This window comes from Schistocerca nitens, chromosome 2, assembly GCF_023898315.1.
Source record: "Schistocerca nitens isolate TAMUIC-IGC-003100 chromosome 2, iqSchNite1.1, whole genome shotgun sequence".
Taxonomy (NCBI): Eukaryota; Metazoa; Arthropoda; class Insecta; order Orthoptera; family Acrididae; genus Schistocerca; species Schistocerca nitens.
In genome coordinates this window covers 693,819,152-693,834,600 of record NC_064615.1, presented here as the reverse complement: position 1 = coordinate 693,834,600, position 15,449 = coordinate 693,819,152, and the positions used below count along the sequence as shown (strand labels likewise).

Below are 15,449 nucleotides of genomic sequence, written 5' to 3'. Positions count from 1 at the left end.
GGAACAGAGAAGAGGTGCTCAGTTAGTGGTACCAGACCTACTCTCCTACACACCCCGTCAGGTCGTTTGCAGAGTACTGCTGTAGATGTAGATGTTCACGGGAAATTATGAAGATCACAGACCTCCGCAGGGGAGAGGAGTGTAGGATTGCCACATCTAATTGTATCTAGCTGGGACCTCGTGGGGACACTCTGGAATGGGGATGTAGAAATGAAGTAAAAATTTATTTAATATAATTACTTTTTATTCAGAACACAGTTACGTGGGAACTGTTGCGGCAGAAGTAGTTGTTACACCACATTTTTCGGAAGATTTCCTCTTTTTTGGCAAGTCTTTTTTCCCTTTAACGTATTTGTGAATCTCCATGCAGATCACATTGTAGTTAAATTGGCAGTGCAAGATTTATTCCACAATTCCTGGCGGCAGTCGGTGTGTTTTAATTAGTCCTCTGGGTCGATATCAGCGAAAATACACTTCCCACAGTGGCGTTATGTGCGGGAATAGAAAACAAATACTTCCATAATTTTAGCAGTTGGCATTTGTGTTCAGAATTCTCGGTTTCCTTAAGAAAGTAAATCCTCCTTTTTTCCACAGAATGTTTAGACATCCATTCTTTCGAGTCATGCTTAGTTTCTGAAAAACTCTTCAGGTACATATATTCCTGAAATCTTCACGCCATTTATAGTCAGGTATATGACACCGTTTTCAATTATCGCCTAATCTAGGGTTTCAGATAGCGTCTTCCAATCTAATACTTGACATTTATTACAAGAAATTGCTCATTTCTGTAAGTAATAAAATGCTGTGGAATAGAAAACCATTGTCTCCTCCTCAAATTCCTAAATCAGATCAGTTATTTCTTGGTCAGGATTCTCATTCTTTAATTTGCTGAAATTCATTTTGTTTCTGTGGCAATAAAATTAGCTGTCTTCCTTTCATCACTGAAAAAAAATCAAATTATTTTAGGTGGCTCGTCTTCGGCGTCAAAAAATTGTTTTAATGGAATCCAAAGCTTAAGAATTCTTGCAACTGTGGTCATTAACGACAGCCATCTTGTTTTAGAGTGAGGCAGAAGAGTCTGATGATTAACATCAACGTGTAAGTAGAACTCTTTCAGCTTCTCTGTCCCTGCCTTATACATTGAAAAATAATTAAATATTTTCATGACGATTACTTCAACGTCGATAGTTACGACGCCAGAATATGGGTAGGGCATCCAGTTCCTTCTACACTGTTCCCAGTTCTTTAATTTGGTGAAACACGTTCCGCTGGCCGCGTCGACTAAGTGCTTCGTAGTTGTTACTGATCTTGTCTCCACAAAAAGCGATTAATTTGTCTAATGGAATTTGCAGTAGTCATAAAGTGTCTAGATAAAACTTTGCAGTTGTCTCCGATGTTTCGTTATTCAGCGAACCAAACTTCAGCACTTTCTGTTGGATTCCGTCAGTTTCAGTGAACAATTGAACAACTCAAGGAAACACATTTTGAAACTTGTGGTTCGATGCGTTGTTGTCTATACCGTAAAATGAAACTTCATGCAAATGTTTTATGCATTTGTACACGGAGTGTGAAGCAAGAGTATGTTAAGAATCCCTGTAGCTTGGGTCCTTACTGAAGACTACTTTACGGTGACTTTGGAGTCAGGATACATTGCGGCATTCAGTTTGACTGTACAGTAAAATGAACTGAAGGATTGATGATGCCTGACAACTTTATAATCTGTTGCTAGTTCTGCAGCAGCAACGAGCAGTTCTTCCTGGGTATCTTCTTTAATTATGAATGTGGGAAAAAGCTTTGATGTCGATACTGCTGCGAATCTGTTTGTATGATTCTTCGTGGAAATGTGATGCGCCGCATATCTGCCTTACCTCAGTGAGTTACTGAGACGAAACAGCGACAAATCTCACACAACGCTTCCTGATACGTAACTTCTTTCTTGGCAAAAGACCACTCTTTTGTGTAATCATACGAAAAGTGACACTTTCTGTTTCCATAATTCTGCATTTTCGTAAATTACGATAAGTTTATTAGGTGGTAAACAGTCGACAATAACACTTCAGTCAAAAAAAATGGTTCAAATGGCTCTGAGCACTGTGGGTTGGTTGGTTGGTTTGGGGAAGGAGACCAGACTGCGTGGTCATCGGTCTCATCGGATTAGGGAAGGATGGGGAAGGAAGTCGGCCATGCCCTTTCAGAGGAACCATCCCGGCATTTGCCTGGACTGATTTAGGGAAATCACTGTTCACTATGGGACTTAACAGCTATGGTCATCAGTCCCCTAGAACTTAGAACTACTTGAGCCTAACTAACCTAAGGACATCACACAACACCCAGCCATCACGAGGAAGAGAAAATCCCTGACCCCGCCGGTAATCGAAGCCGGGAACCCGGGCGTGGGAAGCGAGGACGCTACCGCACGACCACGAGATGCGGGCACACTTCAGTCATCGAAGTACCTCCCTATATATCCGCAGTAAACACTTCAGACATTACTAACTTGCACTCGTTGTTCGTATTACGTTTAGAAAGAATCGTATTATTAGATCGCTATTCAAATGAGAACTGCCCGATTCTTCCGCGAGGCGCTGCTTAAATTGTTCCTGCCCCGTACCACTGGAGAAGTCTGGTATTTTTCCGAATAATAGCGCTCCTGAATGATTGTCGATACGGGATACGTAGAGCCCTGCAGGGATACGCAACAGACAACGCCATCTGTTGACAAAATAACACTAACTGAGGCCGCATTTACATATTGCGCTGTTAGCGTTACTGCAGTACTTCAGCCCAAGGTCTATAGAGGACAGGTCTGGTCATGCTACCATGATCCATTGCGATCGCGGCCATGTTGGGTCTAGCCTATTACGCGACTATAGCAGATTGTTTTTGAACTGGGTGTAGTCTTTTCGCTAGAAAGTGCGCTTATTTAGAAATGGGTTACTGTGCTGCACCGAATTGTAGCAGCAATTCGTCCAAAGCGACCAGATTATTCAGGTTTCCTGCAGACAAAGATCGGAAAGCTAAATCGTTACAGGACTGTAGGAGAGACAAATGGAAACCAAAAACATTCCAAGTTGTGTGAGGTAAGTTACCGGTTACAAGAATTACAGCTGAAATATCATATGTTTACGATTTTTTTTAAAGCTTCACTTTGAGGATTCACAGTTCAAGTTAAGGATAGCTGATGAAAGAAGACAGCTAAAATGGGATGCCATTCCAACGAAATTTGACGCCCCAAATCCACCCAAACTAGTTTCTTATAAACGGAAACAGTAACAAACATTTATGAAGGCATACTGTTTTACTCAAACGAAATGAGCAATATTGGTCTTACAAATAGTCAGCATTTTATTTTTAAATTTAAATTATAATTTCTGACACAAAAGATAGGCATACTATTTTCGGAACGGTAATTATTTCTAAACGCAACCGCTCTCTTCTCTAGCAACATAACACTGTGTCGTCTGCTCTAGCCCTAATATGGCGGCTCCGCAAGGATCATTGGTGTCCAGACCTTCTCTATATAGACCCTGTTGAGCCAAGCTCGTAACAGTATTTTGCAAAATCGGGACAAAATTGGTTGTTGCCGGGGTGTCGTAACAAGAAGGTCCATAACGGTGACGATACCGATGTGTCGGTGCGGATGGCAAGCCTATGGAATGGGTCGCTGGACAGCAGCCCCCCACCCCCTCCCTCCAGATCCGGAGTACAGGGTTTTTATTCTCCACGTAATTCTCAGGAGCTTGCAGAAGTTATTTCCGGGTATCTGCAAAACTCGTATAGCCAGGTGTAGCACAGTGTAGCTGACTGCAGTGACATAATGCGATGGTAGTTTACCATCTTCTCTTCAGATAATGTAACACCAGACATTCGATTATGGAGCACTCACTAACTGGCTTCATTCGTTAATGAGTCGCTCTGCTTTCCGTAACAATGAGCACGCTGGTGCTCTGCCAGTCAAATGGGGGCGGTAAAAAAGCTGCACATGTGTGACATGTCGACTTTCTTTATTCTTAAAATGTTGTGTGAGGGTGACTAAGAAGCGTTTCCGAGCAGTAGAGGAATCAAATTCCCCGTCAGTCTTCTTAACGTGATCAACAACAGATAAGCACAGCGCTTCCTGGAGCATTGTTTGTTTCCGCAGAATGCCATTTTCGGTACCAATACATATATCTTTTCTAAATATTTTGCAGCTGTATTTCCTAGCTTATTAATCATTTTGTTGGAAACATGTCAAATACACTCGTAAAAGAATATAATTAACATTATAATCAGTCATCGTAGTAAATGCTTTACAGGTCTTTGACCTTCTACTCACTGAGTTGCATTAAACTGAATTAGCGAAGTTCACATTCGTTACTACAAATAAGCAACATACTTGAACGCAAACGTCACTATATGTCAACCATTTTCACGTTCACTGTTGCAGGCGCAGCGGCAAATTATAGTTACTCCGAGATTTAATACACGTATACTATTTTGAAACTCCGGTGCCGACTTGTTCCAGTGAGTTCAAAAAATTTCTCTTGAGGGGGGGGGGGGGGGGGATGGGGGGGGGCGGTGGCCGGGACGTCACTCCGGCTGAAATTAAGCCCTGCTCGAGTACCTTATGCATTCAAGAGCAGATACTGAAGTTTGGCAAGGTTCAACAAATAAGTTTCTATTCAGACTTGTATTTTCATCCGTCTGTATGTTGCGTCTCTTAGCAATCCCGTATGAGTCTGAAATACTTCACAGAGACAGTTAGTGTCTGTATAATTTTCATATTCATAATGTGAAACTTGCTTGTTTCTACAATGGTGTTGAAAAGTTGACTAAAAAACGATTACTTCGTAGACGATATCCTATGCTTTTAAAGCTACTGCTACGATACCACCTCGATATAAGGTGGGAATAGACAGCAATGATGTTGCGTATGTATAGTTACTAATTACGATAAAGGAGCTTCCAAAACCTTGCGCGGACAGTTTCCATAGTACTGCAACATTTTATAGTATTATATTGAAACTTGTGTTCGTTTAATGGGAATATAAACGGTAACGTCCAATGTTCCAACACGTAGCCGGCACGGTAGCTCAGCGTGCTCGGTCAGAGGGTTAGCAGCCCTCTGTAATAAAAAAACTGAGCTAATCGATCAACAACGAACTTAAACGGATGTCTTACGACGTCCGCCCCGAGCAGATGCAACGAACAAAAGCGAACAAAATGAGATTAAAAAAAAAAAAAAAAAAAAAAAAAAAAACGTGGGGGTATAGCTCAGTGGTAGAGCATTCGACTGCAGATCGAGAGGTCCCCGGTTCAAACCCGGGTGCCCCCTTAAAATTTTTTTCCTTCCTTCTTTATTGTGATACACGATATATTAACTACGCTGTTCACAACTTCAAAGACTGATCACAAAATTGCACATTGTACTTACTTAGTACAGTCGCACTATTACGATGACTTTTCTACGCTGTTTTTGAAGTTCTGTTTTCATTTTACGAGCTTGCAATTGTCTTACGTACCTATTATTCATATGTACACTCAGTTCTTAGCTATGGCATTCTTTTTTGGGGAGCAAACGCACAAAATGTGAACACAATTTTCAAACTCTAGAAAAGAGCCATAAGAATAATAACCAAAAATACTAATCGAGCTCATTGTAAAGATCTGTTCAGAACACTGGGAATTTTAACTGCTCCATGTGAATACATTTACCAGTCAGTTGAACATTTCAAAAATAACATTGGTAATTACTGCACAAACAGCTCTGTCCATAACCATGCAACAAGAGATAGACTCAACTTACGTTTATCAAGAAAAAATAAACATAAAACTCAAAACAGCATTTTCTACCAAGGAATAAAACTGCACAATAAATTACCAAAAGATTAAAGAAATTGCAAAAAAACACTTATTTAAACAGGCAGCTAAAAGGTACCTGTTATGCATTACATTTTATGCATTGAAGGATTACTTAGATAAAACAGAGTAGGAGTTTGATAAAAAAAATTATACAAATAAATAATAATAATAATAATAAATCCGACTTTCCACATAACACTTTCACTTGGTTTTTTTCTTTCTGTTTTGCTTTGTAGAAATACTTACCCCCAAGCTATGCATAGCACAATACTAACAACTCCTCCTCTTTCTGAGCTCAACATCTCACTCATTATGGAGAGATGCTGACTCAGTTTTTCTTGATAGCAAATGGGAAGTTACGGTACAGAAAACGGTCCAGAGATCACCAGCGCGCGTGCGTGCGTGCGTGCGTGTGTGTGTGTGTGTGTGTGTGTGTGTGTAGTGAGTGAAATGTTATTAAACAATGTGCGTGTAGTGTGTGCAGTGACTGATAGTGAGATGTGAGTGAACAACGTGGCATTACATTATTTAATAAGTGATTTGTAAAAAGTATTGTATACCAGGAGTAAATCTAATGATTGTCTCTAACTAGAAGTCTGTAAATATATGTGTGTACGAATTAGCTTATTTTAAATTGGTCTAAACCTGTAAATACTGTGACATGTCATATATCCTTGTAAAAAGAGATCTACAGCTGACTAAAGCTACTATTACTACTATTACCACTACTACTGTTAATTTTGTATGCTGTTTCTGAAGTTGGCCTTCAATAATTACATGCTTGTAATTACTGCAAAATAAAATACTCCGTTGGTCAATGCTCAATTTTCTTGTAACACTGAGAATGCACTTTCTAATACGACACGAATGAACGCTTAAAAGAAGTAGCAGCTGGATTTTACGAGATTTTTCTGCCAGATTTCGGAGTCTGTCATTTATTTCTTCGTTCTGCGTGTGTTTTTTGCAATGGAAAATAATTTGGAGGCAAGGGCTAGGAGGCACAGTGCACAGTCACTGGTTACCAAGGTACATAGGTCTACACAGTTAACGTTGTCACCTTTACATAACGACGTACATGCCATCTTTTTTAAATACACGAAAATTCCAATAAAATTAATAATTGCACTAATATTTGTAGTGGGATTGTTTATAGTAGGAACCGTATATTCCCGTCCCTTTGACCTCTTTTCCACTTTTGCAGAACAAATAATTACAAAAAATTTATTAACTGGACATATAAGAATAAAATCGCAGACAGTATTAATAATCATGATATAATCATATATTTCACCGATTAGAAAATTTTTATTTAGTGTTGTCTTGAAATTTGGAGAGTAGCTGTAAGTTTTGATTAATACTGCGACTGAATCGTTATTTATCTGTTCGTCGTAAAAAACTAGCAGATAACATTACGATCAAAAAGACCCGCCTCATTCGTATACTATAAAGAGATAAGCTTTAGGCATGTGCGTGAAAATTTTTTTTTAATTATGCGACTGAACAAACCCTCGAACTCTCTACGTCTATAATCCAATAAAGTATAGTCTGCTCTTTCAGCAAATGTGACATTCTTCCAACAAACGGCATTGCATATGTCTACGAAATTAGTCCGTTAACATTAAATCAACCGTTGCAGAACCTGTATTATTCCTTAAGGACTATTCCCATCCGTGGTTTATAGTTCATTGTCCCAGTTTCAGGTTGCCTATCTGACACCTTCTAGGAGCGACAAAAATGTTACTTTCACCTATTTCATTTAATTACTGACGGAATTTGAAACTTTAATATGCTGCCATAATACACTCAATAACAGTAAAGTTTAAGATCTTACACAGCAAGACAATTATTACAGTTAGCTCACGACGCGCAAAATATCCAGAATATATTTATCCAGAGCACGAAAAACATAATTTCAAATCTTTCCGAAACGTTTTCTCGCTAACACCCCTCACAGAATGATGAAAGGAAAGATGTTTATCGCTTACTCCATTTTTTTCTGTAAGATTTCAGTTATCAGGCATGATGTTTTAATTTATTACTTCTTCGCTACTAATTAGTTACGCAACTCATTTGGCAGGCAGTATCCACATATATCACCGAATGTCCCTCCAAAATTGTCATTTTACCACACATAGTTCAGGAGAAATGATGACTTAAACACTCGAGATGTGCGAAAACAACAGCGCATATTACCCCGATTATAATCTTCCAGTGCTTCAAAACGGGGGCATTTAGCGACTTCCAAAATAATTTAAACTTAATTTCCAACCTTTTCCGAACTTTTTCTCGGTAGTATGCTTAACGTCAAATATTTAACACATTAGCTTATTTGTAAAGAAATCTGTCGTTTGAAGCCGTTTTATACGTGGGACTCCGATTCTTTAAAGAAACGGTGTGGGGGTTAGGACTAGAGGGTGACCCCCCTCCCTCTCCCTCCCCCCCCCCCTCCCCGCCTGAAACCTGAGTACAGAGTTTTTTTATCACATTTTATCAGACAACAAATATTGTGGGGATAAACATCAGCTCCATGGATATTCCACGAACTCTTATGGATCTGGATAAATCAATTATATCAGAAATAGCCCTTTCGTTGTTTCACCTCCCGCTGGATAAATTTCTGCGGACGCACTTTCATATGTCAGAAAGAAGGGGAACTGATAAACGTCGCCGGCCGCGGTGGTCTCGCGGTTCTAGGCGCGCAGTCCGGCACCGCGCGACTGCTACGGTCGCAGGTTCGAATCCTGCCTCGGGCATGGATGTGTGTGATGTCCTTAAGTTCGGTAGGTTTAAGTAGTTCTAAGTTCTAGGGGACTGATGACCGCAGCTGTTAAGTCCCATAGTGCTCAGAGCCATTTTTAATAAACGTCTTCTTCTAAACCATAAAATTCGTTGACTGAGACAAGAAACTGAAAATTTGTATGTGCAGTAAGATGTATGTTTTGCTTTTTAGGAGATTAAAAATTAAAGTACCGGTTTATAGATTCTGCTACGGGAAGACGTAGCTTCGTCGTAAGCAGGACTCAAGTTAGAAAATGAAGAACAGCTACACTTAAGCAATAAATCGTACCGTATTCGATCCTGCCACAAAAGAAGCAAGCGACGAAAGACAATGAAACGAACTCTGCGGCAATGGGATGACTGGAACAGTTTTACAAAAATACTTTGCATACAGTTAAAGAAAAATCTGGCGTTGGAATCGAGCCCGCTTCATCAGTTTATTCAGACTCAGAGAAACCCGGGCGAAGTGTTACAGATATTTCAGGGAGATCTACGGCGTAATAATGCATGTAGGTATCAACAAATTATTCTTGGAAAAGGGTGTCATAAATATGCATAGTAATCGTACTGTATACACAAGACGTCCCAGGTGGAATGAGAAATGTGCTAGTGTATAACATTACTGGCGATGCGACTAATTCACTCGTGTTATCTACTTTTGGGTTATTCCGAACGACTGTCGTAGTTTAAATGTTTTAACGTAAACTTTGCTAAACTGATGTTGAGCTCTTATTTGAATCTCGCTTCCCGCTGCCGGGTTCCCGGGTTCGATTCCCGACGGGGTCAGGGATTTTCTCTGCCTCGTGATGACTGGGTGTTGTGTGATGTCCTTAGGTTAGTTAGGTTTAAGTAGTTCTAAGTTCTAGGGGACTGATGACCGTAGATGTTAAGTCCCATAGTGCTCAGAGCCATTTGAACCATTTTTTTCTTATTCGCATACAAACGAAGAACATTTTACAGTTTCTTGTTTCACTTCAGATTACGTGACCGAGCAAATTTTGTCAATTGTAAAAATGCCTGGGACAGTTAATTTAAAGTAGCCACATCTTTATCTAACCTACGTTGTAGTTCATCGTCGCTAAAGACCTTGATGTTAAGGGGACGTTCAGCTGTAAGCCCCTTCTTTCCTTTAATTGATTTCAGAAGTTTAGCTTTCCTGACCCAAGAACTGAATGCTGGTGCTCAGTTTCGAGGTAACTGCTCTCGATACGTCAAACACACTTGCATCTGCATTACATCCTTAACTATACTCCGCGAATCGCTGGGAAATGCATGGTCGAGGGTGCGTTTCTACTCATTCCATTCACGCATGGAGCAAGGCAAGAATGCACGTAGGCACTGTACGAACTGGTTTTTCGCTAATTTTATCTGCGCAATCTCTGTGATGAACACGTAGGGGGCTGCGGAGTATTCGTGTTTCTTGCCCTGAAAGACTGTTTTGAAGTTTTCAAAGCAGCTTCTAATGCGGAGTGTACGGTGTCTTTCTTATTGTCAGTGTTTTCACCGGTGTTCCAGTTAAGGCCCCGTAGACGATGAAGCAATTAGACAAACTTTCGTGTTTTTCAAATAATTTGGCAGTGTGCTAGGTTGTTTGTCAAACAATGACATGTTTGAGAGAAATTGATTGATTTGACAAATAAGTTTGACCGTGTTCGATTGCGTTTGTCAAAAGAAAAGTCAGTTGTCTGCCTCATTTCGAGACCGTATGAAGGTTCTGTTTCACCGCGAATTTTGATCAAAATCAAATTTTTGTTGCTGTTTATCTCTTTGTAAATTTAGTTTCCAAGATTGTGGAAACTAGAACGATTATAAGGACAAATACAAAAGAGTCACTGACTAATACCAAAATGGTAGAGGTGTCCCATCTAAATATTACACAGGAAGACGTAAAAAGAAAAAAAATCAAAAGTCTACCCACGAAATACAAGCGGAGTGTAACAAACTCTTATCTCTTAATGCTTAATTTATTGCTTCACATGTTTCCATAATATTGTTACTTAGTGTTCTAAATCTGTTCCATTTGCCAAATATCTGAAAGTTATTCGGTAGGGTACTCCACTAACTACCTTTACATCTGTCGGTTACCAGAAGAACGGAGAAACCGACCTCGGGAATGATGTTTGGATTCCGGAGAAATGTAGGTACATGTAAGGCAATATTGACCCTAGACGTATCTTAGAAGATAGGTTGAAGAAAGGCAAACCTATATTTGTAGCATTTGCAGAGTTATACAAACATTTGACAGTGTAGACTGGAATACACTCTTTGAAATTCTGGATGTATCGAGGGTAAAATACAGGGAGAGAAAGATTATTTACAACTTACCCGGAAACTAGATGGCTTTTACAAGAGTCGAAAGGACGTGAAAGGGAAGCATTGGCTGAGAAGTGAGTGAGACGGGGTTGTAGCCTATCTCTAATGTTATTCAGTCTGTTTGTTCATTGAGCGAGCTGTAAAGAAAGCGAAAGAAAGAACTGGACAGGGAATTAGTGTTTAGTGAACTTCAAGGTTTTGTGATGACATCGTAATTCTGTCAGAGACAGCAATGGGCTTCGAAGAGCAGTTGAAAGGAATGGACTGTATCTTGAAAGGAGAACATAACATGAACAACAACAAAAGCAAAACAAGGATAATGGAATATAGTCGAATTAAATTAAGTGATTTTGAGGGTTTGGCTTCGGGGAAGTACAGAAAGCGCTTCAGGCTGAGGGGTACAGGATAAACACAGGACAAGGGTAGACATAGCAATATTCTGTACTGTAAACTGTAGCTGTTAGGAAAGAACCAGAGCGCCAGGCAGTAAAAGAAAGCACTGACGTTCAAACCGTTATAGGTACCGAAGACTGGCTGAAGCCGGAGGTAAGTTCAGCGGGAAATTTTACAAAGGCTGGTGGCCGTTTGTTTGTTGTTGTCAGAAGTATTTTAGCATGTAGCGAAATTGAGGTATATAGTTCATCTGAATTAGTATGAGTAGAGGTTATACTTGACAACCGGAATAGATCAATAAATCGTTCATTTTACCGCCCTCTCCCCCCCCCCTCCCCCGCCCAAGACTAAGATGATTCAGTGGCTGAACAGTTGAAAGAAAATTTAAGTCTCATTTCAAATAGATACCCCACCCATACAATTATAGTAGTTGGTGGTGACTTCAGTTTACCTTCGATATGTTGCTGAAAATACATGCTCAAAGACAGTGGTAGGTATAAAACATCGTCAGACGTTGTACTAAATGCTTTCTTCGAAAATTATTTTGAGCAATTAGTTCATAAGCACATTCGGAGTATAAACGGTTGCGAAACATGCTTGACCTCTGAGCGAAAAATCATCCTGAGCAAGTAGGGAGCATCATGACGGATGTAGGGATTAGTGAGCACACGGTCGTTGTAACAAGACTGACCACTGAAAAATCCAAATCCGCCAAACATAACCGCAAAATATATCTGTTTAGCAAAGCAGATAAAAATTCGGTTGATGGCTTTGTAAGAGAAAATCTTTACTCCTTCCAGACCACGTAGGTATAGACCAGATATGGGTTAAATTCAAAGAAATACCATCGAGGGCGATTATGATATTTATACCGAATAAATTAACTAAGGTTTGCACTCATCCCCACGATACAGAAAATAGTGCAAAAACAACGAAGAAAGCACGGCAAATTTAAACGAACGCAAAAACCGCAAAATTGGCGACGTGTTACTGAACCTCGAAACTTAGTCTGGACTTCAATGTGAGATGATATTAGTAGATTCCACAACGATACCATGGCTCGGAATCTGGTAGAAAATCCAAAGAGACTCTGGTCATATATAAAGTGCAACAGCTGCAAGACACAATTAATACCTTCACTGTGCGGTAGCAACGGTAATGTTATCGATGAAGCGTTACTTAAGCAGAGTCACTAAATATAATTTTCTGAAATTCTTTCACCGAGGAAGACGAGGTAAATATTCCAGGATTCGAATCAAGAACAACAGCCAATATGAGTGACTTAGAAGTAGATGTCTTCGGTGTAGTGAAGCTGCTTAAATCACAGGCAAGTCTTCCGGTCCAGACAGCATACCAGTCAGGTTCTTTCCAGAATATTCTGATACAATAGCCCCATACTCAGCAATCCTATACAATCAGTGCTACATCGAAAGATCTGTAAGTAAAGAATGGAAAGTTCTACAGGCCACACCAATACTCCAGAATGGAAATAGGAATTTCAGACCCATATCGCTGACGTCGATTTATAGACTAATTTTGGAACGTATACTGTAGTCGATCATTGTGAATTACCTCGAAGGAAATGGTCTATTGACACATAGCACGGATTCAGAAAATATTGTTCTTGTGAAACACAACTAGCTCTTTATATGCGCGAAGTAATGAGTGCTATCGGCAGCGATCACAATTTGATTCCATATTTCTATGTTTCCCTGAGATTTTTGACACCGCTCCTCACAAGAGACTTCTAATCAAAGTCATCGAGTAAAACAGAAGTGATATCTGGCGTTCCCCAAGAAAGTGTTATAGAACCTCTGCCGTTCCTAATCTACATAAACGATTTAGGACACAATCTGAGCAGCCCTCTTAGATTTTTTGCAGATTCTGCTACCATTTACCGTGTAGTAGAGCCTTTAGAATACCGAAACTAAATGCAAAATGACTTAGACACTATATCTGTAAGGTGCGAAGAGTGGTAATCGACTGTGGATAATGTAAAGTGTGAGGTCATCCATATGAGTGCTTAAGGAAATCCGTTAAATTTCGGCTACACGGTATATCACACAAATTTAAAGGCTGTCAGTTCAACGAAATATCTAGAAATTACAATCCAACTTAAGTTGGAACGATCACATGAATAATGAATGTTGTTGGGAAGGCAAACTAAAGACTGCGTTTTATTGGTAGAACACAAGTTGCAACAGGTCTTCTAAAGAGACTGTCTTCACTGCGCTTTTCCGTACTCTGCTGTACGGTATGTGATCCTTACCAGATAGATTTGATGGAGGAGGTCAAAAAAATTCCAAGAAGGGCAGGTCGTTTTGTATCATCACGGAATAGGGGAGAAAGTGTCAGAGATATGGTAAGGTAGTTGGGGAGGCTATCATTGAAAGAAGGTTGTTTTTGGTAGCGATAAGATTTTTTCATAAAATTTGGATCGCCAGCTTTGTCCTCTGAATGTGAAAATATTTTATTGTCACCAATCTACAGGAGAAAGCATCGACGTAGTAAAATAAGAGGAGTCAGAGCTCGCAAGGAGTGATTTAAGTGCACATTTTTCCCACGCCCTGCTAGAGTGTGGAACGGTAGAGAATGTTCTGAACATGGTTCGGAGGACCTTCTGCCCGGCATTTAAGCGTGAATCACAGAGAAGTCACGTAGATGTAGATTGGGAAATGAAACACTAAAGGTACCAGATGAGTTTTGCTATTTTGGTAGCAAAATAAATGATCAAGACTGCTGTAGAGAGGATATAAAATGTCGCTTGGCTGGGGCAAGAAAAACGTTTCTGAAGAAGAGAAATTTAACATCGAATACTAATTTAAGTGTTAGGAAGCCTTTCCTGAAAGTATTTGCCTGGAGTTTCATCTTGTATGGAAATGATGATAAGCATTTCAGACAAGAAAAGAACAGAAGCTGTGTTGAATTTTATGGGGTAATTTTCGTGAAATGATGATAAGCATTTCAGACAAGAAAAGAACAGAAGCTGTGTTGAATTTTATGGGGTAATTTTCGTTCTCCTAAACATTTGTGAGCATATATGTTCGATAATTCTAGAACGGATGAACATCCGCGATAGAGGCCTATAATTATATCTATCTAACCGCCCTTCTTGGAAACGGGAATGATTTACACTTTTCTTCCAATCACTTGGTAACCTTCGAGGCCCCAGCGATCAACGACGGTCTTCGGTTTTGACATAATCTCTATAGAATCTCATCGATATTTCGTGGGTTCCAGATGTCTTTCCATTGTTGAATCAATTTAATTGTATTTATATTCCACGATCACTTAGGTTAATATTTGCCCCAATGACATCAGTACGTCGATCCTGCTAACAATAGACGCACATTAACGGGAATGCTCCTTCTTTCTTTTGGGGTCTTGAATCTTTGGAACGGTTCGATGCGGCTCGCCAATCTTGTAGCAACGTCTTCACTCAGATTAGCGCTTGCCTCCTACCTCCTCAACTGTTGGTTGGATGTATTCGAGTCTTTCTTCCCCTAGAGTTTTTACCCTTTACAGCTCCCTCTAGTACCATGGAAGTTATTCCCTGATGTCTCAACAGATGTCCCTTCTTCTTGTCAGTTTTTTTCACGTGTTCCTTTCTTCGTTAATTATACAGAGAACCATCTCAGTCCGTCTAATTTTTAACATCCTTCTGTAGCACAACATCTGAAACGCTTCGATTCTCTTCTTTCCTGTTTTTGCCACAGTCCATTTTTCACTACTATAGAATGCTGTGCTCCGAACGTACATTTTCAGAAATTTCTTCCTCGTATTAAGGCCTATGTTTGGTACTAGCAGACTACTCTTTAGCGGGAATGCCTTTTTTCCAGTGCTAGTCTGCCTTTTATGTCCTCCTTGCTTCATCCAACATAGGTTTTTCCTCCACATGTAGCAGAATTCCTTTACTTCGTCTACTTCGTGGTTCTCGATTTTGATTTTAAGTTCGTAGCTAATATCATTTCTGCTGTTCCTCATTAATTTATTTTCTCTATTTTACTCTCAGTCTACATTCTATACTCGTTAGCCTGTTCATTCTACAGCAGCTCCTTTAATTCTTTTCTACTTTCACTGAGGGTAGCACTGGCATCAGCGAATTTTATCATTGCTATCGTTTC

General features: G+C 39.8%; 1 protein-coding gene and 1 non-coding gene across 2 annotated transcripts in view; both read left to right on the top strand.

The window, feature by feature from the left end:
• The window catches only part of LOC126236849 (leucine-rich repeat-containing protein 15-like), a 149,852-nt gene that overhangs the window by 121,604 nt on the left and 12,799 nt on the right, over positions 1-15,449 (top strand). The window lies entirely within an intron of this gene.
• On the top strand, positions 5,243-5,314 carry Trnac-gca (transfer RNA cysteine (anticodon GCA)). The gene has a single exon. It is a non-coding gene; the product is annotated as a tRNA-Cys (tRNA).